The sequence below is a fragment of the Dipodomys spectabilis genome, unplaced genomic scaffold, assembly GCF_019054845.1.
Source record: "Dipodomys spectabilis isolate Male_0828 unplaced genomic scaffold, ASM1905484v1 ptg000133l, whole genome shotgun sequence".
In the NCBI taxonomy this organism is placed as follows: Eukaryota; Metazoa; Chordata; class Mammalia; order Rodentia; family Heteromyidae; genus Dipodomys; species Dipodomys spectabilis.
Genome location: NW_024870810.1, coordinates 675,787 through 703,208, shown reverse-complemented (window position 1 = coordinate 703,208; position 27,422 = coordinate 675,787). Strand labels below are relative to the sequence as shown.

Here is a 27,422-nt window from a genome sequence, read left to right as displayed (position 1 = left end):
TAATGTTTCTTTCCTGCTTCTATAGCTCAAGAACTCTAGGAACATTTAGAGTGCCAGTAATTTCTCATCACCAAGGAAAAACAGGGAACTCTTGAACATCTGAATTTTCAGAAGTGGAAGTCAGATTATCATAGACTTTTCTGCCCTGGCTGGTTTTACTCTGTGTCCTGAGACCTCAGCCTCCTGAGCAAGGGGGGAGGGCCTGAGTTACTAGTGCTCTGCTAGGTTCAGAACTGTAATGACATTGACAATACAAGTCAACTGCTTATCACAAAGGGATTGGAGAGCATATTAAGCCTTTCAATATTAGACCTTTCAGAACCCTGTGGACACAAGGTTACAATGCTAGAGTCTGAGAGGCTGGGCATATGGATCTGCTACACTTGAACCTGGAGCTCTAACTCCAATTCTGGTGTAGATCAGTGTTCATTTTCCAAAGAATGATCTCATCATTAGCAAATAGGACCTGGGTTCAAATCCGAGTCTTCACGCCAATGGCAGGAGATTACAAGAGACTCATTCCTAAGGATAGGAATACCGTTTGAAAGAGTAGTTCATGAATCCATCTAGTCTAAAATTGGATGCAATAATCCTAGAATGCTGATTGATCTTAATTAATAGTTTATTAAGCATGAAAAGAATAATATTCCTCCAATGGGTGTATAATAAATACCTAAGAGTTAGTAGGAACGTAGTAGGTGTCATTAAATCATAGATAGATGGCTCTGGCACTCTTTACCAATATATATTTATTTGTATACCACCATCTACCTATTCATGTATAGCTGTTTTGGCCAAACCTGGGTGTCAATCTCAGTGCCTGCAGACCACCATACAGCTTCATTGGCTAGAGGCTGCCATGCTCAAACTCACCCATTCATGAATTGGGCCTGATAGGCACTGAGTTCAGATCCTCTCACTGCCAGGCATGATGGAGAACACATCTAAAATCTAGATGCTATGTGATAGGATGTAAACAATGAAATAAATTGTATAGGTGTCATCAGAGTCAATAAAATAAATGGTAAATAAATGAATGAAGCAAGAAATAAAATGAATAGCCACAACAAACACAATGTCGACTGAACATCTGGACAGAAGTATAAATCCTATCTTTAAAATGTATATAAGGATTATCTTTTCCAGTCCTGAGGCTTGAATTCAGCCCCCCTATGAGGAGGGAATGACGGAGATCCTGAGATACTCGTTTCTGGACCTAGGAAGAGTCATGGAATGCAATCGATCTCATCTTTGAGTGAGTAATTCGTGCATGATGTGATTAGGAAATGTTAGGCAAGACTCATGGGGTATTTATTATTTGTAAAGAGCAGTTGAGGAAGTGTGACAATAATCATCACTGTCATGAAATGGAGTCATCAGGAAAGATCCAAGAATCGGTAGTCACACAGATTGGATTCCATCACAGGTCACCATCTCTCCTACTCTATACAAATATGTACTTACTTGCATGATACCTTCAGCTTTTGAATGGATGACTATTATGCTTCTCACTCCCCCCCCCCCCAGGGAGGCTCAATCTTAGGTCCTGGGAACAGCCCAGCTCCTTTATGGCTCACAGGCTGTTGTGTTCATGTGGACCCATTCACCAATTGGGCCTGCTGGGCCCTGTGTTCAGATCCCAGCCCTGACAAAAGATTCATCTTCATATCAGAAGCCAATCGTTCCACCTGTTTTCCTTTCCTGTGCAAGTCCTGGGTCTCAGCTATAATGGAGAATTTGTGGTCCACCCTGTGGCCATGGGAATAAGTTGTTATCCATGTCAGCCCAGTTATACCTGTCGCCATATCCTCAAGAAAATACACAATACATCCATGAATAGCATACAAAATAAAGAGAATAACTACACTCAACGCACGATGCAGTCCTCACACAGATGTGAATATATACTCCATGTTTCAATGATGCATTGAGGAATATTTTGACTTCCTTGGGGCTCGATCTCTATTCCTGGGAGTGGCCCAGCTCCTTAGTGGCTCACAAGTTGGTGTGATCACGTGGACCCATTGGCCAGTTGGGCCTCCTAGGACCTGAGTTTGAATGCCAGCAATGCTAACAATTCACCCTGATGTGAGAAGCCAGTAGTTGCATCTGTTTTCCTGTGCTGTGCAAGTTCTGGGCCTCACCTAGGAGGAAGACTGTATAGACAACTCTATATTCATTGCAATAGGTTGTCATCCAATTCACCAGAGTTATATCTACCATCCTTTACTCAAGAAAAAACACAATACATCAATGAATAAGACACAAAATAAAGAGAATGACTACACCGAACGCAAGATGCCACTCACCCATGTTTGGAAATATAGATCCCCTGTTTAATTATGAATGTATGACTATATTGGCCCCCACCAGATCTCGATCTCAGGTCCCAGGAATGGCCTAGCTCCTTAGTGGCTCACAGGCTGGTGTGCTCACCATGACCCATTCACCAATTGGGATTGCTAGGCATTGAGTTCAAATTCCAGCACTGACAAAAGATTCATTCTGATGTGAGAAGCCTATGGTTGCACATGTTTTCCTGTCCTGTGAATGTCCTGGGTCTCAGGGAGCATGGAGAATGCTCTATAGGCAACTCTATAGCCATGGGAATAGGTTGTCATCCATATCAGCACAGTTATATCTGTCACCATACTTAATAAAATACACAATACATCCATGAATAAGACACAAAATAAAAAGAATAACTACACTGAATGCAAGATGCATACCACACCTGTAGGTCAAGAGAGATCCTATGTTTATAAAAGGTGGGCTTGCTATTTTGTCCAGTGCTGGGGCTTCAAATCAGGCCCTGGACCAGGCCTGACATTCTAGTCTTCATGGATAGTAAGCTTTCACTTCCCCCAAAGTGCAACAGAGCTACCCAGACCTGAGTTCAAATCTCAACGCTGACAAAAGATTCATCCTGATATCAGAAGCCAGTTGTTTCATCCTGATATCAGAAGCCAGTTGTTGCACACGTTTTTCTCTCCTGTGAAAGTCATGGGTCTCAACTATGATGGAGAATGCATAGGCAAACCTCTAACCATGGGAACAGGTTGTCATTCATGTCAGCACAGTTTTACGTGTCACCATATTTTGTAACATACAAAATACCTCCATGAATTAAAGACAAAAAAAGGAGAAGTGCAGCAAACACAAGATGCTGACCACCCAAATATGTCAATATAGATCCTATGTTTAAATTATGGATTTATGACTATATTGGACCACCCCCTGAGGATCAATGTAAGATCTTGGGAATGGCCTAGCTCTTTAGTTGCTCACAGGTTGGTGTGTTCACTTTGACTTATTGGACAATTGGTCCTGCTGGCCCTGAGTTCAGATCCCATTACTACCAACAAGTGGATCGTGGAGTAAAAAGCCGAGTGTGAAACTTGGTTTCCTATTCTCTGAGAATCCTGGGTGTCAGGCATGATGGAGAACATTTCTACAAATCTAGATGCTCTGTGATAGGATGTCATCAATGTAATAAAGGTAATAGTAAAACATAGTAAAATCAATGGTTAATAAATGAACAAAACAAAAAATACAAGGAACAACCACACAAAACATGTATGGACTGAACATCTATGGGTAAGTATAAATACTATCTTTACAATGTGTATAAATAATATGTTTCTAGGTCTGGGTCTTGAATTCAGGACTAGTGAACAGGCCTGATTTTATCTTCAAGTACAGCTATCTTCCCCTTCATCCACACTGCTGCAGATTTACCCAGATCCTGAGTTCAAATCCAAAGCCTGGAAGAATAAACAGCACGAAGTGCAAGCCAGGGAACTAATTTACTTTTTTTAATTTTTCTCAGCACCGCGTTTGAACTCAGGTCTTGGCAACTCTGCCTCAGCTTCTATCACCGTATGCTAGGATGCAGCCACTGGACCCACAGCTCTTCCTGAGATCCTAGTCACCTAGGTCTTGCAGAAACAATGCTCAAGAAAAATGCCTTTTTACATTTTCTTCCTTTGCACGGTGACCCTCCTGAGTCTGAATTACACTGTTGCAAAAGGTACTTCACCTTGTATTGCTGAAGGCTGGCAGACTATCAGGGAAGCCGTAGGCCTACGTAGCAACATAGGCCCTGATTTCGAATCCCCGTCCTGACACCAACCAATGGCAAGAGATACTAAGAAACTGGTTCCTATCCATAAGAATAACAATGGAATGTTATCAATGTCATGGTTGAATGAGTTGATTGTGAATCATGCTCCTATAAAATTAGGCAGCATCATTTCAGGAGGTTCATTGATTTCATTTATTATTTATAAAGAATTAAAAGAATATTATTACTTACAGGAATGCAATAATTTCAGGACACTGATTGATTTCATTCATAGTATATGGATGAAAACAATAACATTAATTATATAGAGGCATAATAAATACCCAGGAATTGGTAGGAATGTAGTCTATATAACTGACTAATGTATAGACATCTCTGGCACTCTAAAAATTATATATTTATTAGCGTGCTGCCATCTTCATGTCAATCTGTTCTTATTTTGTTAACCACTGGGACTCAATATCAGGTCCTGGGAATTGCCTGTCTGCTCAATTTGCCCCAGGATGGCATGTTGACACTCACCCATTCATTAATTTGGCCTTGTAGGCCATGAGTTCAGATGCCAGCACTCCCAAACAATGAATCATGGAGTAAGAAACTGATGGTGACACATGTTTTCCTTTTCTGTGAATGTCCTGGGTGTCAGGTATGAAGTGGAATACATATGCAGACCTATATCCTATGTAATCAATGTAATCAATGTTCTATGTGCCATAATAGCCAATAAAATAAATGGTCAATACATGAATAAAACTAAAAAATAAAATAACTACACTGAATGCAATATGGAGTCAACATATGTATATAAATAGAAATCATATATGTGAATTGTACATGAATATGACGTTTTCTATAGGTGGAGATTGATTTCAGGCCTAAGGAACAGACTTGAATTTCTTGACTTCAAGGGGGCAAGCTTCCTCTTCCCGCACAGTGGAACAGAGTTACCAAGACAATGAGTTCCAATCACAGTCCTGGCAGAAAAAATGGCACCTTTATACTATGTGATGTCCAATTCTTAGGTATTTCGTTATGCCTCCATTTTATTACTGTGATTGTTTAAATGCTTCATAAAGTATTAATTAAAATCAATCAGTGTCCTATATTTGTGTATAATTTTATCCTAGAATCATTCAAAAAATGCTCCTTCAATCTTGACATACATCACATTCCATTGGTAATCATATGGATGGGAACAAGTTTTTTAGGACCTCCTGCCATTTGGAGGTGGTGGCAGGACCAGGACTTGAACTGTGGGCTCCAACTCCTACTTCAACCCAAGGATAGGGAACTCACCGGTCTGTCCAAGAACAACAGCAAGACCAATTAGGCTGGCACCAGTAGCTCTAAGTAGTTCTTGATACTTACAAGGCTGTGATAGGAGGAAAATGGTCAAAGTCACCCTAGGCAGGAAAGTCCTTGAGACCTCTGTCCAAATTCTTTGTCAACAAAGCCAGAAGCTCTGTTGCTCCTGTGTGGAGGATAAGCCTTGAGCAAAAAAAAGCTCACACACAGTGCCCAGATCCTGAGTTCAAGGTCAGGACTGGGAACAAATAAACATATACAACTATCTGTGCAGCCATCCAGCTAAAGCAGGTCACCCTCTTGTCCCCAACTGAATTGTGCAGAGTTCCATGCGAAAAGTGCTAGGGGATCCGCTGTCATCCTTACTCTGCCCATGCTGCTTGCATCACAGGATTCTGGCCACATCTCCATTCTTTCATGTTTCCTTCTGACCAATGGGATACAAGAATGGTGACCACACCCACATTCCATGCTGCCCAGTAGCACCAGGGTTCCCTCTGTTAGTTTACACCACTACCAGCAGTTGAGGAACTTAGAGCTGACTGAGTGCTGAGCAAGAGACTCAATGTGACTTTGGAGTATAGTAGGAAATTGATGCACTCCCTGGCCCCCCAATCCCCTTCCTACCTTCCTCAGGTGCAGGGTTTCAAGCTCTGGCAATGGTGCGCTGCCAGCCAACCTAAGGCCCTGACCTGGTCCCTGCCCTTGGTCCTCTGCTCTGGGCCCATGTGTCCATAATGCCACCACCCAGGCTGCTCGCGCTACCTGGAGCAGCCACCAACAGCTTCTCCCAGTGGCTGCCCCAACAACACCCCCATCCTGGGTCAGACACCACTCTGGGGTAACCGTGAGCCCCTGCTTAATTCCTCTCCCTGGCTCTGAGGGGCCACCTTTCTGTCTTGGGCATTTCTGAGGTAGAGACTCAACATATGCTCAGGATTGGCTGGATAGTGGTCCTTGTATCTGTGACAGGTATGATCCACCAGGCCTGGTCCTCTGTAGTGGGGATGGTAGACATGTAACTCCATGCTCAGTCATCAGTTTAGATCTATTAACCCAAACTCTTAGTCCACAGCAGCCGATTCTTGACCACAGGTGAAGCTCTGTGTAGGGCCTCAACCATGGGAACTCAGTCTCCTCAGGTGAGTTGTGAGGAAACATTTATACAGAGGGATCTCTGGAGCATGGCTAGGAACAGAGGGAGCAGCATACAGATAAAGTTCTTGGCTGCTGGCAATTCTGTGAGCATATGACAGGAAGATACCTGGAAAGGGCTCAGGTGGGGCCTGTTACTAATCGTACAACAAGTGTGGGATTATGAAACAAAGAATGGCTCTCTTTCATCATTCCCCTATCCCCATAAAGGAGGGGAGCCTTCACTCTCTTGAGTTTTTCAGCTGGGGAAACCAAGGCACAGAAAAGCCAGGTGACCTTCTTATGACCTCAACTTCACAGGACCTCGGCCTGACTTCTCTACCATGTTCCCTAGGACAATGGGTTCCATTCAGTCCACTTCTTGTGGTGGGAAGTCCACTTCTTGTCAGTCGTGGTGCTTGAACTCTAGGCCTGGTTGTTGTCCCCGAGCTCCTCAGCTCAAGGCTAGCACTCTACCACTTGAGCCCATAGTGCCACTTCCAGATTTCTGGTAGATCTTTGGAGATAAGAGTCTCATAATCGTTCCTGCCTGGGCTGTCTATGAACCATGATTCTCATATCTCAGCCTCCTGTGTAGTTAGGGTTAGAGTTCTGAGCCACCAGCACCCGACTTGTGTAATTCTGACTTTCTTTCTCTCTCTTTCTCACAGGAACTGGTTGAATGGATGCTGGAGGAAGTGACCCAGAGTCCCCATGATGCTGGAACCCAAAGTGGCCCTCTCTTTCTGGAGGTTGGCTGTGGGTCAGGAGCTGTCTCATTCAGCCTGTTCAAACAGCTCCATGAGGTAAGCCCCTCTGTGCCCTGGCTAGAATTTAAGGGTTATGCATTGTCCATCCAGCCTTACTGGACTTATTGTATTGTATTGTTTCTACATCATTTTATAGCACCTGGCCAAAATTATGATACATAGTTACAGAATGAAAATATAATGTCAACTTAAGAAAGTCATTTAGGGCTCTGGGAATGTGGCTTCATGTTACAGTGATTGCCTAGAATGCATAAAACCCTGGGTTCAGTTCCTCATATCACATAAACAGAAAAAAACTGAAAGTGATGCTATGACTCAAGTGGTAGATTGCTAGCCTTCAGAGAGAGAAAAAAGCTCAGGAATAATTCCCTAGCCCTGAGTTTAAGCCCCTGGGCTGGCAAAAAGAAAACAAAACACAACAAAATACATTTGGTTAGAACCCATACTTGGAATATAAAATTGCTCCTTCCATACTGACACCTGACAATAGTCCCTAAGTCATGTACTTTACTTATATTAGGATACTGTGTTGAAAAAAAATATGTTTTGATCATTAGGTCACAGCAATTAATGCCAGGAATGTGCTTAGATGTCAGGTGAAGATTAACTCTGGAAATTCAAAGACTCTAAGATTTTGTGTGGTCACTGCTAATCACAAAGAGAAGGGTAGTCTAAGTGAGATTTGAAAACTTTTTGGTCAGTCATGACACCAAAAAGGTAGAGGCTAAGTAACAGTTGTAACAGAAGAGGAGGAATAACTTCAGATGCAAGGAATAAATGATAGTAACTAAGGTATACCAGAAACTCTTCTAGAGAACCATTTTTGGTTATTGAAGTCCTAGTTATCAACTAGGCTTACTCCTCATTGCCTTTAGCATTCTAAGTCTCTTAGGCTAGTTCTTAATCTCTGTGAGATAAATGTATCTGCTTCTGTGCTGTTCTTTCATATCTGATCTCGTTTGCTTTCTAAAAATCTCTCTTTCTATATTTCTCTATGAACATTTCCTGATACTAAATGCATCTATACAGATGGCTCATGAGTCATTAATGTAACAACGTGGAAAAGGAGGACATATTTATTGCAACCTCAATGTTTCTGAAAAGCTTCAATGTCATCATTTGATTCAAATTTCCATTCTTTGGCTAGTGTCATTCAGTGCACATAAATGCAAATATGAGCTGGCTCCTGGTTGTTCACACCTGTAATCCTATCTACTCAGTAAATTGAGACCAGAGGATTGTGGTTCAAAAAAGCAAGCCTGGTTAGGGAAGACCAAGAGATCCTTATCTTCATTTAACCACCAGAAACCCAGAAGCGGTGTTGTAGCTAAAGTAGTAAAGTACTCAACTTGACCTGAAGAGCTGAGGGACAATGCCCAGGATCAGAGATCAAGCCCCACGACCAATAAAATAAGTGAAAATATGACTTTAAGTTTTCCCAAAAGGAACGAAAATGTCAATAATCTTCCCAAGCAGAAAAAATAATTCCAAAATTATTCAGTGAACCTACTTTTGCTGAGTTATTGAGGTTATGGCTTCTTTGCTGGACATTTTCTTCTTTTAAAAACTGTCAAATATTAGCTTTATAATAAACTTCATTTAATATTTCTTGTTTCAAAAGAGAAGTCGATGCAGTTGATGTCACTTAGCTTTCTTAATATATTAGTTCAAAGCCAACCCAAGCAGAAGACTCTGCCAAACTCTATCGCTAATTAGCACCAAAAAGTTTTGGTTCGAGCAGTAGAGTACTAGCTTTGGGGGCAGGTGGACAGGAAAGACAATTTTTAAGGGACAGGGTTCAGCCTCTGGCTTCAAGCCCCAGAACCAACACAAAGTAAACAAACAAGCAAAAAACTCCACATATTTCTTTGGGACCCTCCTTAAAGGAGTACTAGTCTGAGAAGAGGCTCCTTTTGCTGATCATGCTCACTGGATCCTGCTTTTTTGGAATCCTTATTGCTATGGAGAAATCAGGACCAGACTAAAGGAATTGATAACTGATTCCTGCAACAAGCGAATCATCTCAGGGTTCAAATATCCATCCATAATACACTTTAAAACCTCCATGACTTTGTTTCTTTGCAGTAGAACACTTTTAAAACAACGTTATTTCCTTTTGTTCTATGCTGGCCTTCAAATGGCATATTATTTCTTTTGGTAATATTCTAAACTAGAAGTTTACAGAAAAGTTTCATATAAGTAAAGAACACACTCGAACAAGTCAGGGACAGAGATTCCTTCAAGCCTTGGGATATTTTTCTTGTACAATAAAAAGGAAAGCACAAGTTAACTTGAATTTTGTCATTCCTCTATTTTCAATTCCTCTCCTGGGATCAGTGTCCACATCCAGTAACAGTTACTTCAAGTAACAATCAATTGTGCTGCTTGAGGTATAATGAATGTTTTCTTTCTTCACTGAAATAACACAAGGATATCTTTGGACCTGAGGTAACACATGTTTCAGAGACAAGTTACTAAAGAGAAAATATGAAATTTATATTGCTTATAAATATATTATCCATGAGTACATTGATTTCAAACTTTAAAGTTCTCAGTAAATTAAGGCAAATTTGAAATAGGAAGAAGGTTCTCAAATCATTCTTTTGTGAGTGTAGGTGCTATGAATTATTTCCCAAGTGCACATGAGTTAACAGTAAGAGAAACAATAGCAATAATAGGAGAAAGAGAAGTTTTGTGTTTAAGTATAAGGGTTCAATACACTATAGAAGACTCTACAAATAAGACAACATTGAAACAATAATTCCAAGTCCAGTATGTAGATTTACGGGAGTGATATAGAGAAAGTATTACTCCTACGTGAACCATGAAGTATGAGTCCACTCCCTTTCTAAATAACGCTTGCTAATCACGCAAATTTGTTAAAAGTAGAATGGAAGAATAATTCTTCCCCAATAAAGGTCAGATATAAGAGCATGAATTTAACTAGGAAAAAAAAATGTCCATCTTGAGAGAGCAAGGATTATATTAGCAATGAACTGGTGGCTGACATTTATTTTTCTTTACTTATATTTTTTGTTGGTGGTGGTTTTGACATTTGAACTCGGCCTGGGCACTGTCCCTCTGCTATTTGGCTCAAGGCTAATATTCTACCACGTGAGCCATAGTGTCACTTCCAGTTTTCTGGTAGTTAATTCGAGAAAGTAGTCTCCAGGACATTCCTACCCAGTCTGGCTTTGAACCTCAATCCTTAGATCTCACTGCCACCCAGCTTAAGATCACATTTCTAACAATGTACACTCACCATATGTAATGTGTATGTTCATCTATCTTTATATCAATTCTTGAGTTAAAAATCTGGGCTACAGCTTAGACTTTACATTCACAAAAATGTTTTTAGTTTAAAAGTTGATACTCCTAGAAAAATAAAACCTAAGAATGTAAAGGAGTCTGGGAATATCAGTTTGCATACAGCCTGGGCAGAACAATCTTTGTGACACTACCTATAATTAAGCAGCCAAAAGCTGAATTGGAAGAATGGCTCAGGTGATGGAATACCAGTCATGAACAAGATTGATGAGCAAGATTGATGAATAAGAGCTTGACACTTTTGCATACATGTATACAAATATACACATACACACAGAGGCACTTATATGTGCACACACAAATGAAACAACTCTCAGAATATGTAGAAAAGTTAGAAAACAATAGAAAATATGTCCTGAGTAAGACTAGAATCAAGTGATAATTTTTTATATTAGAAAGTCTTAAGTGAAATTCTTCAAAAAGTTTGAGAATATTACATAGGTAGGGACGAGATATAGTAAGAGAGTCAAGTAATCATAATTCAAGGGATCAGATCCATGGAGGAATGAATCAGAGACCCGTTCAGGTGCATCTGAAAATGTTCATATCCTGTGTGAAATGTTAGAAAATCTTTGAAAATAGTAGATAAACAGTCTGAGGAGTCACTTTGGTGGATAACATCACTGGAGAAGTTTAGAATTGTTAGTCTCTACCTAGATTAAATAAATCAACCAACTAGGCAGGGCAATGTGATACAAGCCTAGAATTCTAGCAGATTAGAGATTGGAATTATGTAGTGATACCTTCTCTGGACCAGGTAGTATAATTTTGTCTTAATAAAGCAAACCAGTCAAGAAAGGAATACACAGTTGGAAGTTTGGGCTAATTTTGTCATTATGGTTTGAGAAGTCAAGTTTCCTATTGAAATGCAACACATATATAATATTCAGTTGTGTTTTAAATGCTCTCTTTTTTACAGAACATTCCTAGATGCAAAATGGCTCATGATTCCCATCCAAAATTTGAAAAAGTAAATAATCATCATTCTTTTGGATTCCAAAGAAATGATGAAGGATTACAAAAGGGTATCCCTGGAGAAAAAGCAAAGTTCATCTAATGTAAGACTATGTAGATTTTGCTAAATTAGAACGTAGATTTAAAATAAATATTTTGGTTTTGTTTGTAATTTCATATTCTATATGATACTACAAAATTATTTTTAAGTAGAGTGTTTAATTGAAAAACTCACAAATTATTCTAACATTCTATTTGCGTAGAAGATTCTTTCAAAAGAGTTATAATTAAAAGTTATTTAAGAGATAATTCCATCAGTTCATATATAAAATGATAATGTGAATAATGTAGACAGAGTTGCCAACAAATGGATGAAATTAATTTATAAATTAAGAAAAATAGCATTTTTTGAATCTTTGGTATAACATGGTATGAAGAGAATAATTGTGTGACATATTCTTTCTTCTACATATATGTAACACAGGAAGCAATTTCCTTAATTACGTGCCTCTTTATACAATGAGAAAAATGCTAGCTTTGAGGTTTGTTTTTATTTTTGTTTTGTTTTATTGGTTTGTCCTAGGGCTTGAACTCTGGGCCTGGACACTGTCTCTGAGCCTGTTTTTGCTCAAGGCTTGTGCCCTACCACTTCAACCTCAGTGCCACCTGTGTCTGGCGTTTTCTGAGAAGTTTATAGGAGATAAGAATCTAAGGAACTTTCCTGCCTGGGTTGACTTTCAACTGTAATCTTCCCATCTTAGCATCCTGAATATCTATGATAGTTAAAAAATTATAAAATATAAATAGTATTTACAAGTGTTCTGATGTCAAGAATACCACTGGGGGTAAAATTTATGGAACCCACTTTATTGAGGTGTTCTTTCCAGAACAAAGAGGGCATCACACAGAGGTGTAGTATTATTTCACAATAGAGATAAGCTATTTGTGATGTGAATTAAGGGAATTTTGAGGTGCACCATACAAGTTGGAAACTGTTGGGCTAGGATGACTTTATGAGATAAATCTTGGGATTGATGGTCATAGAAATAATAGCTTACTTTGATAAACAATTGCTTACTCTTAAAGAATTAATTATTACAGATGTTTCATAGTTTTATCCTCTACCAGAATGTGGCTATTTTTCTGTTGACTTCTCAATCTGTATCACCCCATTGGAAACTGCATCTATTGCAGAATTATATAACATGCAAACACGTATTGTTTTCAATCTCTCAGATATAGAATGTTCAGAATTTGAAAATGAGTAGTTATTAGTCATAGGAATTTGAAGAACACATATATCCTGTCTTCTTAACAACTTATTTACTTTTAAAAGTTATGGGTTTTACCAGAATTAATTTGTTTTCGGTTTTAGCATGAGAAAGTACTATATTTATTCTTTTTTGAAAATATAGGCAAGTATATTGTGAAAATATTGTCAAGTTGGATAACATTCAAGTTGATGATCCTCTGATTAAAAAGGGATAATTAATTCAAATTAGATGCCAGCTAGTATTGATTTTTAAAAAGTTACTACATAAAGAATAATATTTATTATACTAATCCATGATATTTATTTCATGCAGCTTATTTTTTAAATTTTTTATTAGCAAAGTGATGTACAGTGTGGTTACAGTAATTGTAAGGTACTGAATACATGTCTTTTCAAACTTGTTACCCCCTCTCTCATTTTTCTCATAAATTTCTTTCACCCCAATACTCCTCACAAGTTGTAATGTACATTTCCAACATATTATTTTGTGAGTATTGCTATTAAATTGGTTTGTCCTTGGTCAAAGAAAATAGAAGTTACATAGTACATTAAAAACAACAATTGTAAATAAAAATCTCTGTTTCCATATCTTGGAGTTCATTTTGCTCAGCATCAGCTTACATGGACATATATATGCATAACAAAGCCACTGGAAGATAATAGTTTCATGGACACTATGTCATGAAAACAACATTTTAACTGTTATTGATGGTAAAGTTGGAATTAGCGTTGGTGGATTCGCGATTCTGATAAAGGAATTTCAAAAGAGTTTTAAAATTATGACAGGTAAATTTTAATTGTTCAAAGTTTGTAACAACATAGCCTATGAAGAAAATTTAAAATTGCCTGGGAAAAAAGGCTTTCATGCAAAGAAATCCATGGAGACTTAACTGAGAGGGAGCAATGTGGGTAAAGATGGCTCATTTTTACATTAAACAAACAAACCTCAGAAACCTTGCTATCAATCCTGTAGGTTTCCTTGAGAATTGTCCTTACCCAGGAAATATACTCTTACTATGTGAAACAATGTTGTAGTGTAATTTAAATTCAAACTTCTTTAAAAAATAAGATATCAAAATTTGTGCATTGACCGTTAATTATCAAACAGTAATTCTCTGAAAAAGATAATTTGGGTCCAAATATTTAGGGAGAAAGTGCCCTCCACAATGAAAGAAGGTATTGGGTATACGTTTTTCTGTTTGTAATATTTTCCAAAATGCCTTTGCATGTGAAATACTGAAAAAGAGAAAAAAATCTGATTGGATACTTCAAACCAATGATTTCATATTTCTAAGTATCTCACAAAAACATAATATCCTTATTAACATGAGATAGTGAGGACTTCTCTTATTACATTCGGCAAAAAGTTTTGGGATCAGAAAAGAATTGAGCAAATTGAAAAGGTAAGAAAACGTGGTCTTAGAAGCCGTAGCTCAGTGTATTGGCCTAAGCAGTGGAAAGAAGCCAAAACTTTTTGATATAGATTGTCATAATATTTTTGCTACCTAAAGTGATTTTACAGAGCGTATGTGCCTCACTACAATGTGGAATAGATTGAACGAAGACATGGAAATAAATTCCACATCCAAATAAAAGAGTTTTAAAAGAGAAACCATGAAGATGTAGCAGTGGGGGAGGCCTTATAGTCCTTCAGCTTCACTAGACTTGAAGCCAATAATCTGTGATTAATTGGAAATCACGCAAGAGCTAAGAAGAGGACATAGAAGTAGGACATAGAAGCATTGTCCTTTGTAACAGACACTGTCATCCAAGAAATGGGTGATTTAACTCTATTCTTCTCCATACAACTTGTTGAGCAAATGCAAAATGAAGACAAAAAACAATCTATTGAAATAATTTTCCAAAGAATAACTTCACTGTTCCTGATATGGTATCTAAGGAGAATATTAAGAGAGAAGATAAAAGTGGAGTATTTTTTTTGTTTCCTCTAAGCATATTGTTAGCAAAATACATCTTTGAGGTTAGAAGTGATTGAAGCAAAAAGTGGTGGAGTATTTATTTTTGTGGGCACTTTAGACACAAGAAGAATTTCAAGGTAAAAGAAAAAAGAATCCTAAATATTTGTGATCACAGCTTCTTGGACTGGTTTTTTGGAGACAAAGTTTTACATTAGAGTTTGTCCTCATTATCATAGATGTTGGGTTTTCGTGGCAACCAAATGCAAGGGGGAAGTTTAATGTACTCGCTTGGACAAGTAAACAGATTGATAGAAAAAAATGGCAGATAATATTTAGTGAATTACTTTGACCAATTACTTTGCCAGAAAAAAGAAGGAAAGATATAATTCAAAATCACTTGACTTAAAATTATGAAAATATAGTAATGAAGAAATATGCAAGAAAACAGAGGATTATTTTTTCTCCAGTGGAGTAATGGGTTCTTGAACTTGTTTCTATCATTCTATCTTCACAAGCTATCAAGTGCGGTTCAGGACTGGAGGATCCAGTTCAGACAAAGAGAACTCGAAGAAGAAAATATTTGCAGCAGATGTAGGTGATTTATAACCTTAGACAATCTATTTAAATCTGTTCAAAATTCTCCCCTACCCCGTACTGCCCTCTTTGAACAGTTTTTTTTTTTGCTTTCCCAAGACTGCCTTCATTAACTGCTTAAAATTTTGAGAGGTTATATTCAAACTCCTAGAGATTGCTGTTTGGTTGTAATTTTTGTGTGATTTTGTTTTTTTTGTTGTTGTTGTGTTTTTAAGCTGCATTTCAAAAGCTTGTGCAAGTATGTTACAATTAAATATGTCCATCTAATTGTCCAATGCTCCTGGATCAGAGTTACTCTTTCTATCATTCTGAACCAACCCCTTCTCCAAGATTTATTTCCGATTTACTACTTCTTTTATCACATGTGTACATTGAGTATTCTAGCTGTACTTGTCCCTTGTTCCATTTTTCATTCATTCTATGTCTTTACTATTATTCTTCTCTGGTTTCATCTTCCAGATAGTCATTTTCTTAAAATGTCTGTTATATTTTTAAAGGTTTATACACATTCCATGGAGTTTCAGTCCTGCAAATACTTGAACTTATGTCAACTTCTATTTCCATAATTCATTCATCTGCAATAAAAATTCGCAAGTCTGGAGATGTGAATCTTTAGTCAACAAGAAAGTTTAAAAATGGCTTAGAATGTTTTCCTAACTACTAATTTTTATAAATGCCTTTGTACAATGGTTTGTGATTATTTTATTTTACGTGGGATAGTATTTTCTGCTACCTATATGTTTTGGAAAAAAAGAAAAATAATAATTACTACTACAGAGAAATATGATAGATATAGAAGACAGATTTTATGTTTGTCACATCTCTGATGAGTACCCATATTCAAGACTTCAAGTCATAGTTTTTACTATGTTAGACAGACAGGGAAAACATAAAACAACATATGATAAGGCAACTATTTGTGACTTTTTAAAATGTACCTCATTATGTGATGAAATTTACTTTATTAGCTAATGTTTGGGTTTGAAACATGGGAGGCTGATCTATTTAACACATTTCTGCAAGGCACCTACTGAACAACACAAAGGTTGGGTGGTATTATTTCTACAGTTTAATGAATGGTTGAAACTATTTGACATTAGTGCTGGGTAAATAAATCCACTCTATTGTAAATTGCTCCCTCTACTTGAAAAACTTTTAATGTCACTAAGTATCATCTACTTGTCAAATGTTATTTTGGCGAATGTGATTTTAAAAAGTTTATTTGAAAAGGAGTACACTTTCAGGAGATTAAATGTAGGTTATCATTGGATTGGGAATGACAACATTTTTATACTACAGAATCAAGTTTTACTGAAGTACCAGTGTTTTGAAGCACTAAGGATCTTCTCAATTAATGTTTTTTCTGAATTATATTTGACCTCTAAGTCAAATTTTTCTGGCCTTGGTAGACCAATTATGGATCTATCATTCCAGGAACTATTTTTTTGGCCTACATATGCTGGACTGAAATATTTCATTAATCGTTAGGAGAGAGGTATTAAAAGTAATCTTGTGAAATTTGTGATCTTGCTCACTCATATGGGCTGGTCATCTGTAAATTGGAAATTTGAATTACAGTACTTTCTCTCAGATTTTTTTTATCTCATCTTTATGTTGCCTTGCATTTCACAATTGCTTACTGCTAATTCCTATGTCTCAAGGAATTGAGGACCTGAAATATTATAAGAAATGAGAATTTGAGATGGGTCTTCAATTACTTTCTGATGGCATATTGCATGGGCCTAGGTGAGACGTCTTGCCCTTCTTATCTGATGATGTGGATAACTGGGACCTGGGATACTAGGAACCCTGGGTCCTGCAAAAGAATAATACTTTTTCGAAATAACATCAGCAAAATTTGGGTTCAAAAATATGATTCAAAAATATGGAGAAAACAGTTTGGTACCAGAGAGTTAAACAATAAACAGAGCAGCAGTGTAAAATCCCTTATAGATTAGAGGAAAACAACATTGTTTTTTTACCATGTGAATTAAGATGACCAAGAATATTTAGAAGGTATCCCAAGTTAATACCGAAGACATTGCATTGATACTTTTATATTCTAATATATACTCTAAACCTAATTATTTATATTCCAATTGTATTTATTGGAATAAATAAATATAAATTTATTTCTCAAATTATCAACTGATTCTAGTAAGTTTCACTGTGTAAAATATAAAATCAGCACATATAAGTATAAATTATATAACTATATGTAATATAATAAAAAGGCACATGTTTTGCATTGTTCTGTTGTTGTTAGGATATCAAAGGCAACTCTGTTTTAAAGTTTTATTCCATTATCTCTACCTCAGTGTTTGGTAGGGTTAGGCCTAAAGATTTACCATTTGTAGATTTACAGACTGGAGGCAAGAGGAAACAATGTGATAAAAACATTACCAATTTAAGGCCTAAAATCGAGGAGAAATATATGGACTTCTCCTGCAGCTATGGAAATATTTGGTGATGTAAATGCTGTAGTGTAAGTTCCTGCCTGGTTGGAAGGTAGACAGACCAGGACTTTAGGTAATCATGCATATGAATGATTTTTCACCTTCTTGGCTTTAGCTACTTTTGAAATGATAGGTATAATAAACAATTATATTTTGATAAAATACCTTCTAGTCTGAACAGTGCTGTCTGAACTGTTCATCTCTCTATGATCCCTTGTAACTAAGATTAATTTTGTTGCAGTAAGACAATCTTTGCTGTCAGGGTAAGATACTCTGGTTGGTCTGTTCCTACATGGAAGAATGAGAAAGGGTCAGGGAGACATTTGTGCCAGTAAGACCTCATTTGGGACATTTTAAGCTGCACAAGTTTAGAAGTAGCTCTTGAGCAAAGCTTACTTTGAATCCCTTAGCTCCACAAATCTAACTCAGTTGGACAAATAAGTACTTGAAAAAGCCATCACCTTTGGACCTAGCTATAAAGGCTTCAATGTATGATCAGGTTTAAAATGAAAAAGACTTAAAATAGTCATTGACAAAAAAGGTTGAAATGTGAGCAATCGATTAAACAATATACATTTTTTCCCCACTCTACACAGAATTTTAGGGAAATAAGATCAATAGCATTGCTAGGAACAATAAGTTTTCCTTTTTACAAATAGGCAACGAAAGATATATGCCTATATTAAGATTGCATCATTAACTACTTAAATTTACAAGATACTACATGCTTCAGCAGCACATCTACCCAAATTGCAACAATACAGAGAATTACATGGCACTTCCACAAGGATGATATGGAAATTTGTGAAGTATTCTTCGGATTCAAGAAATGAAAAACAGTTATTAAAAAGTTGATTACAAAGATACAAGTGAAAGAATACATTTAGTTCATAGAATTAAAAGTTTGTCTTCAGTGTATTAACTCTTCATCTTAGAAAGGCCTTTACATAGCATAACCTTTACAAAACATTTGAAATTAGATAACATTGTCATTTTATCCCAAAGAAATAAAATACTATAAGGACCTAGGAAAAACGGAATCTTAAACTGTTTCTATATGGAATGCAATCTGAAAGGACACATTTATTAATGAACCTATATATTATAAATCAATGTAGAATTCAAAGTATTATATTTGGAGAGAATGAAATAGATTTTGGACGTTATACAAACAGAATACAGACTATTTTAAAATAAACTTTTTCAGACAAGTACCAGAAATATCTTTAGTTTCTTTACTACTCATTTCAACAGGTAAGTTAAACTTATTTCTGATTTTAAAAAATCACAAACTCTGCAGAAATCATTATAGATATATACAAACAAGTCTTGAATACATTTTGATATCAAAGTCAGGCAATTCACTTGGAAGAATACCATGGAATCCATGAATTTTTATAGTAAGATATTGCTGTTACTTTGTATTGTGAGAATATTTTGGAAGGACACAAAGATGGACCATCATTTTTGAAATTTAAGAAACTTAACTGAACCATTACAACATATGAGAACAAAATGGTTCAACAGAAGGCAATCCAGCATATTTTTTCTACCTCTATTCCCAGCAGCAAGATGCAAGGGGGTCAAGAGGCATTTAGTTTGGACATTGGTATCTGCATCATGATGAAGTAAAAAAGAAGCAATTCTGGTATTATTCCATGTATAAGCACTGTGCAGGGGTGTCCGGCCATCGGCAATTATTTCATGAATATCTGCCTCGAGCCACCAACTCATGGACAAGGTCTAAGTGTCCATTGTAGGCTTGCCAATGAAGTGGGGTATACTCATCCTCATTCCTAATATTCACATGAGTGGCCTTTTTGGAAAGTAGTGTCTACACTGTAGTAAGCTTAGTATTTTCGGCAGCCCAAAGAAGAAATTTGCTTGGATCCTTCTCCATCTTTTTTCTTGCAAATGATACCATTCCTCACTTTTTCATCTTGTTCCTTGTCTTCATCAGAATTGCCTAACCAGTGACTTTGAGTACCACTGGGAATGAGGTGCCTATGTATTTCCCCAATAATTCAGATTGGTTGAACTGGTCAGAAAAATCCAATGAATTTTCTGCTTCTGTTTTTTCACCATGATTTGTTTTCTCTTTTTCCATGTTTTCTATTCTAAATTATTCTCACTGGTGAATAGGGAATTGATAGAGAAAAGAGAAAGATTTTCCTCTATATTCAAAGTTATAGGCTGAAAATGATGACCAGTGGTGTCTTCATGTGCAGCTTATTCTAGGAATGAGAAAATAGGAAATAATGCTTTCTATGAAAATGATTGGGATAATGGCAGAGCAGAAAGTGAAATGATGCAAGCAAAAATATAAAAGCAAAATAAATTAAGATAATTATGGAGCAATCATATTATCTATGAGAATCATGAAAAAGAGAGAGGAAGAGAAAGATGTACAATGACCTAGCTAGCCACAAATTCCATCCATGCCTCTGATCAATTTATAGAGGAAACAATTTTATTTTTAAAAAAGAGATGGAAATAGAATTTATGTATTTACTTGAAATTAGTAAATACATTTTAGTAGCCTACCCAAAGATACATAGCTTTGACTAAATTACAGACAAGAATATAAATCCTTGACAATTCTAGTAACAGATCTGACAAATCAGTTAAATCACACTTTTCCTGTACAATGAACGAATGTGTCTATTCTAGAAAAGCAGCTAGAGAAGGAAGGCCGATTGTATCTGTAACAAAACTTTGTGGAAAATGGTATTGAGGATTACTTACTGGTGATCCACTTGCACTGGAAGCGTGATTCTGAACTATTGCTTGCTGATTCTGAATTATTGCTTTAATCATTATATTCTCCAGGAAGAAAAAGTGAGATTTAATTGATAGCAAAGAACTACTAATACATTTTGACTTCTCATTAAGCACCTTCAATCATCAAAATCACATGAAGACAATAGACAGGCCTACTTATTTTAGATGAAAATGTGTGTCTTTACAAAAACAAGAAATTTAAGTAGTCATACAAAGGACTTCTATTTTATTACTGCGTTATACTTTTTCCTAATGTTGGGCAACAATAAATAATGGACCTATTAGAAAGCTCTTATACCTCATATGTTCAATAGTGAGTCCTCTTATATTATATCATGGTATTTTTTGTTTATGGCCTTAAGAAGAAATTTACTACCATGAATTTCTGACAGGACAATATCATCACTATACATCTTGTTTCTGTACACTCAGTTTTAAATTACTATCTAAGTATGTGCATTAATAACTATAGAGGAAAAAGAAGCCACACTGGTGGCTTTTGTTTTTAATCCTAGCTAATAAGAAAGATGAAATCTGAGGATTGTGGTTTGAAACCAGAAAAAGCAGGGGAAAAAAAGGCCATTAAATTCTGATTTGAAAGTAACCAGCAAAAGCTAGAAATGGAGCTGTGGGAAAGCAGTAAAATGCTAGCCTTGAGAAAACTAAAACAAAAAAGTAACAAATTCTGGGACAGAGCCAGGCCCTGAATTCAAGCCTTAGTATTAGAACCAAACAAATTAATTAATTAATTAAAATAAATTAAGTGGTCATTTGTGGAGAGGCAAGTACAATGAAACATGCATGGTGACTAGATTGTGTACTTTTTTTAATAAGGAAAACTATCATTTGTACTAATCACTAATATTTTATTTGAACTTTTTTGTATGATAAACTCTGAATGTATATGTGTGTGTACATGTGCACACATGTGTGTATATGTATATGTGCGCGTGTGCTGATGCAATGTTGTTTGCCAATGTGGACAGGGTGAGGTTGAAAAGAGCTGTGTTGCAATGTTTTTATTTATCAGCATTCTGTCATGTCATTTTATTGGAACCACCCTTCTGTACATATATATGTCAAATAATGTCATCATAATCAAAATATTTACAACATTAAGTTAGATAAAAGAGATCACTTTCAATTCCTTTTATATGTTAGGTAGGAAGATACAGAAATAATTAGGTAGTAAGTTATTTCTGTAAGATGACTGTCAGTACAAAATATGTATTTGACCTCTTAAATTGGTCATACTTTTAACATATACACATTGAGTGTGTTTGGCCAACTTGACCAAACAGGTATTACTCTCTGGTTAATCCTATGAAACACAAAGTGGATAAACTCTTTCCGGATTTCTATTGAAAACAACTTTCTTCGTAAGATCATATCTATTCTCACTAAGATAATCTACCCTGTATTTATTAGGTTTGAATATCCCATCATATTGACTGAAAATCAGTGTTGTGGATATGCTTGTTAGATATACCTTTCAAAAACAAACAAACAAAAAGCATGTGTCACCTCCAGATTGTGGATGCATTTGAAGTTGTTTTGTACCTGCAATGAGATCTTCACTAATGTTTCTTTTATGGGAGTAACTATCACAACATTAACAAATAAGGCTTTTCGAATCTTTTCCAATATAAATAACATCCCAGAGTGAGTCTTGTAATTTCTGAAGACCCTTTGAATATTTTAGTATTATTTAAGTTCATTGACTATAGAGCAAAAATCATTTCTGAAATAAATATTGTTAAAATCTGAAAATGTAAGTGGGTATATAGGATTTGTGCATCATTTTATGAAAAACCAGTTCTTATGAAACTAAATAAAATAGAATAAAAGGATGTAAGTGACTTGGGTAAGCTAACTATTATTATAACTTGGTTTTCTATTAACATAGTCCTTTGAATAGATGATTCAGTTAAATTATTTCATTTGTGTCACTGCACTTCTTATTTTTAGAATCTTTGTAGTTATAAGAGTGAATTTGTAGTATAAATAAGGGTCTTTTAAAATGGATTAAGCTTGTCTTTTGTGTCCTACTCCTAAGAAAATTAGTTATTTTCAAGCTTTAATAGTTTATATTTTAATCTTCAGTATCATAAGGCATTAAAAATGCAATAGAATTGATGTATTTTCTTCATAAAAGAAAGGCAAATCCATTTCCTAACAAATGGGGCGATGTCATTCTTTCTGATGGAGGCATAGAATTCCATTTTGTATATATAACACATTTTCTTGATCCATTCATCTACTGAGGGGCATCTGTTTTGGTTCCATATCTTAGCTACTGTAAATAATGCGGCAATAAACATAGTTGTGCTGGTAGCTTTATAGTGGTCTTGTTTGTGATCATTTGGGTAAATGCCCAAAAGTGGGATTGCTGGGTCATAGGGGAGCTCTAGGTGGACTCTTTTGAGGAACCTCCATACTACTTTCCAAAGTGGTTGAACAAGTTTACACCTCCACAACAACGTAGTAAATATCCCGTGTGTCTACATCCCCTCCAGCATCTGTTGTTACTAGAGTTCTTGATTATATCCACTCTAACTGGGGTGAGGTGGTATCTCAATGTTGTTTTGATTTGCATTTCTTTTATGGCTAGGGAGGTTGAGCATTTTTTCATGTGTCTATTGGTCATCCTTCTTTCCTCTTCAGAGAAGTTAATAGTCTAGGAAATTTGTTTAACAGGATCCTAGCAAATAACTTACCAAACATGCAAAAAGATAGACCTATTCAGATACAAGAATCTGTTATAACTCCAAGTAGACCAGACTATAACAGGACATCCCACCATCACATTATAATCAGCACAAGATAAATTCTGACCAAGGAAAAGGTCCATAACATTGTCAAAAAGAAAAGAACAATCACCTATAAAGGAAAACCAATGAGAATCGCCTCAGATTTCTCGGCAGAGACAATTAAAGCCAGAAGAGCCTGGAATGATGTATGCCATGCCCTAAAGACAAACAACTATCTAGAAAGAATACTGTGCAAGCTAAACTCTCCTTCATAACCGAAGGTCAAATAGAAACCTTCCATAGCAAAGAAAATTGAAATAATATATCTCCACCCTTCCAGCCCTACAAAAGGTACTTAAAGATGACCTACACCTAGAAAACCAACAAGACCACAATAAAGGCTAAGAAAGCACACCAAAATTGAGAATCCAAGAACCATAGGAAGAACCTAGTTGTCTCAGCCCACAAGAAGGTGTTATCCACCTGCCATTTTATCAAAGGCAGGAACTCCCAAATAGCTCAGAGTCTTATCTCAATATTAACGGGATTAACTCTCTAATTAAGCGACATAAACTGTCTAATTGGGTTAAAAAGCAAGATCCTTCTATCTGCTGCCTTCAGGAGTCACACATTGCTAATAAAAACAAACACATTTTGAATGTGAAAAACTGGAACAAAATCTACCAAGCAAATAGCCCCCATAAACAGGCAGGAATTACTATCCTAATAGCAGATAAATTAGACTTCATATTAAAATTACTTAGAAGAGATAAAAAGTTCACTACATACAAATTAAGGGAACTCTCCTTATGGAGGAAATTACAATTCTAAATCTGTATTCGCCAAGCAACGGAGAAGCCAAATATATCCAAGAAACACTACTTTCCCTCAAATCTCATATAGATCCAAAGACATTAATTGTTTTGGGACTTTAACACACCACTATCCCCACTGGATCGATCAACTTGGCAAAAACTCAACAGAGAAACCGCAGACCTACACAACTGCATAGATCAACTAGATTTAACAGACATCTACTGAGTATTTCACCCAGCAATATCAGAATACACGTTCTTCTCAGCAGCCAATGGAACATTTTCCAAAATAGACCACATTTTAGCTCACAAAGCATACTTGTCCAAATTTAGAAACATTGAAGTAATACCTTGCATTCTCTCACACCAAAAGGGAATCAAATTAGAACTCAACACCAAAAGCCACCAAAGAAAGTCCTGTAACACATGGAGGCTGAAAAACACTGTTGAACCACCAGTGGGTCATGGAAGCGATTAGAAACGAAATTCAAGTGTTCATGACATTCATCAAAAAGGAGCTCACAAACTGCCAGCTCCTCTGGGATAGAGCAAATGCAGTACTCAGAGGCAAGTTTATAGGTCTGAGTTTCTACATCAATAAATTGGAGAGATCTGAAACCAACAATTTAGTGAGACAGCTAAGCCTCCTTGAAAAAGAGCAGCAAGATAAACCTCAATCTAGTAGACGGAAAGAAATACTTAAAATTAAATCAAAATTAAATGAATTAGAATCCAAAAAATCCATAGAAAGAATCAACAATACAAAGAGATAGTTCTTTGAAAAAATTTACAAAATAGACACACCTTTAGCTAATCTTATTAGAAAAAAAGAGAACATACCAAATAAATAAACTTAGAGATGAGAATGGAAACACCGGAGAAACAATCAAGATTCATAACATTATAGGGGAATACTTCTCAAAACTTTATGCTAATAAGTTTGAGAACTTGGCAGACTTCACCTTTTCCTAGCAAATATCGACATGCCGAAACTAAACCAAGATGAGTTAAACCATCTTAACAGGCCCATATCCAGCATTGAAATAGAAACAGCAATAAGAGACCTCCCATCACAGAAAAGCCCAGGACCAGATGTTTTATAGCAGAATTATACAAGGCCTTCATAGCCGATCTCACACCAATACTCCTTCAACACTTCAATTAAATTGAAAGAGAAAGTTCACTACCGAATTAATTCTATGAAGCCTTAATTACCCTCATCCCCAAACCATGCAGGGAATCATCAAAGAAAGATAATTATAGACCCATATCATTGATGAACATTGATGCAAAACTTCTCAACAAAATTTGGCCAATCAACCACAATAATTCATCTAATAAAATCATACCCCACTATCAAACAAGATTCATTTCAGGGATGCAAAGCTGGTTCAATATATGAAAAACAATATAATTCATCACATCAACAAGAGCAAGGATAAGAATCACATGGTTATCTCAATAGATTCAGAAAAAGCATTTGACAAGATCCAACACCCCATTATGAGGAAGGTTCTGAAAAAATTAGGAATCCATGGAACATTCCTCAATACAATAAAGGCTTTATATGACAAACCTACAGCCAGCCTTGTACTCAATGCTGAAAAACTAAAGCCATTTCCTCTAAACTCAGGAATGATACAAGGATGTCCACTCTCTCCACTTCTCTTCAATCTAGTATTAGAATGCCTAGCTACAGCAATAAGACAAGAGGGAAACATAAAGGGGATGCAAATAGGGAAAGAAGAAGTAAAACATTTCCTCTTTGCAGATGACATGATCTTGTATTTAAAGAATCCCACAGACTTCACTCCCAAATTACTGAAAGTGATTCAAAACTTTGGCAAAGTAGCAGGGTATAAAATAAACACTCAAAAATCAATGGCTTTTATATATGCCAATAATAAGAAAAGTGTAGCTGAAATTAAGAAAGCAACTCCATTTGTATAGCCCCACCAAAAATAAAATACCGAGGAATTAACTTAACCAAAGAAGTGAAAGACCTCTATGATGAAAACTTTAAAAACCTGAAAAAGGAAATCAACACAGAACTTTAAAAATGGCCAAAAATCCCATGATCCTGGATTGGAAAGATCAACATTGTGAAAATGGAAATACTTCCCAAGGCTATCTACAAATTCAATGCAATATCTATCAATATTCCAACCTCATTCTTCAAGGAAATGGAAAAGGCCATCCCAAAATTTATATGAACAATAAAAACCCTGAATTACAAAAACAATACTTAACAGAAAGAAAATGCTGGAGGAATATCAATACCAAATTTCAAACTCTACTACAAAGCCATAGTAATCAAAATATCTTGGTACCGCACAAGAACAGACCTCAGGACCAATGGAATAAAATGGAAAACCCAGAAAGACCTATAACCATGTAATCTTCGTTAAGGGAGCTAAAAAAAAAAAAAAAAAGAATGGAAGAAAGTCAGCCTCTTCAGTAAATGGTGCTGGCAAAATTGGTTAACTACTGTAGAAAAATAACGCTAGATCCTTTTGTATCACCCTGAACCAGAATCAACTCCTAATGGATCAAAGACCTCGGATTCAAAGCAGACACTCTGAAAACATTACTGGATGGAATAGGAGAAACCCTAGGTTTCCATGGCACAGCAAAAATTTTCTTGATATCTTTTTAAACCAATTGTATTCACAAGTTGGAGAGTCTTTAATTCTTGCTTAGGTCTTGGTGTCTATAATTTTTAACCTTTCGTTTCTAACATTAATGATAGGTCAGACTGCATTTTTTGCGTATATGAAAGGTAAAATATTTATCTGGGTTCAAATGTGATTTTTATATCAGTCTTCCTTTAATAGCATTTTAAAGTTGTAAATTTCTCTCAAAATGTTGGGTATTAAAAGCAATCAAAATACGTCTAATGGTAATCAACTTAGGTGAGCTACAATGTGGAAATGATTGGTCCATAAGCCCTGCAGTCTGTTTCCAGCAGGAATTGGGCAGGTCATTCTTTCAGTAAGGCTGAGTTAACCAGAGATGGCGTCCCCAGGCAGTGCAGTGTTGAGTCATGGGTAAAATATGATTTTTACTATTTTGAGCTAGAAATCAAGAACGTTATAGTTTAGCAGTTCCTTTCACAAGGGAGGTGTAAATTGATTATGACCGTGGAGTTTTCATATTACAGTTACCTATTTTCTAACAAAGTGAAATATTATTAGAGTCTACACAATAATTCTGGGTAATTTTCCTAGAATTAGTAGACTAAGTGCTGGTATTTTAGTCAT

General features: G+C 36.2%; 1 pseudogene; it reads left to right on the top strand.

The window, feature by feature from the left end:
* Window positions 1–18,540: 18,540 nt before the first annotated feature.
* Window positions 18,541–18,640, top strand: LOC122116428 (annotated as a pseudogene).
* The last annotated feature ends 8,782 nt before the right edge of the window (window positions 18,641–27,422 follow it).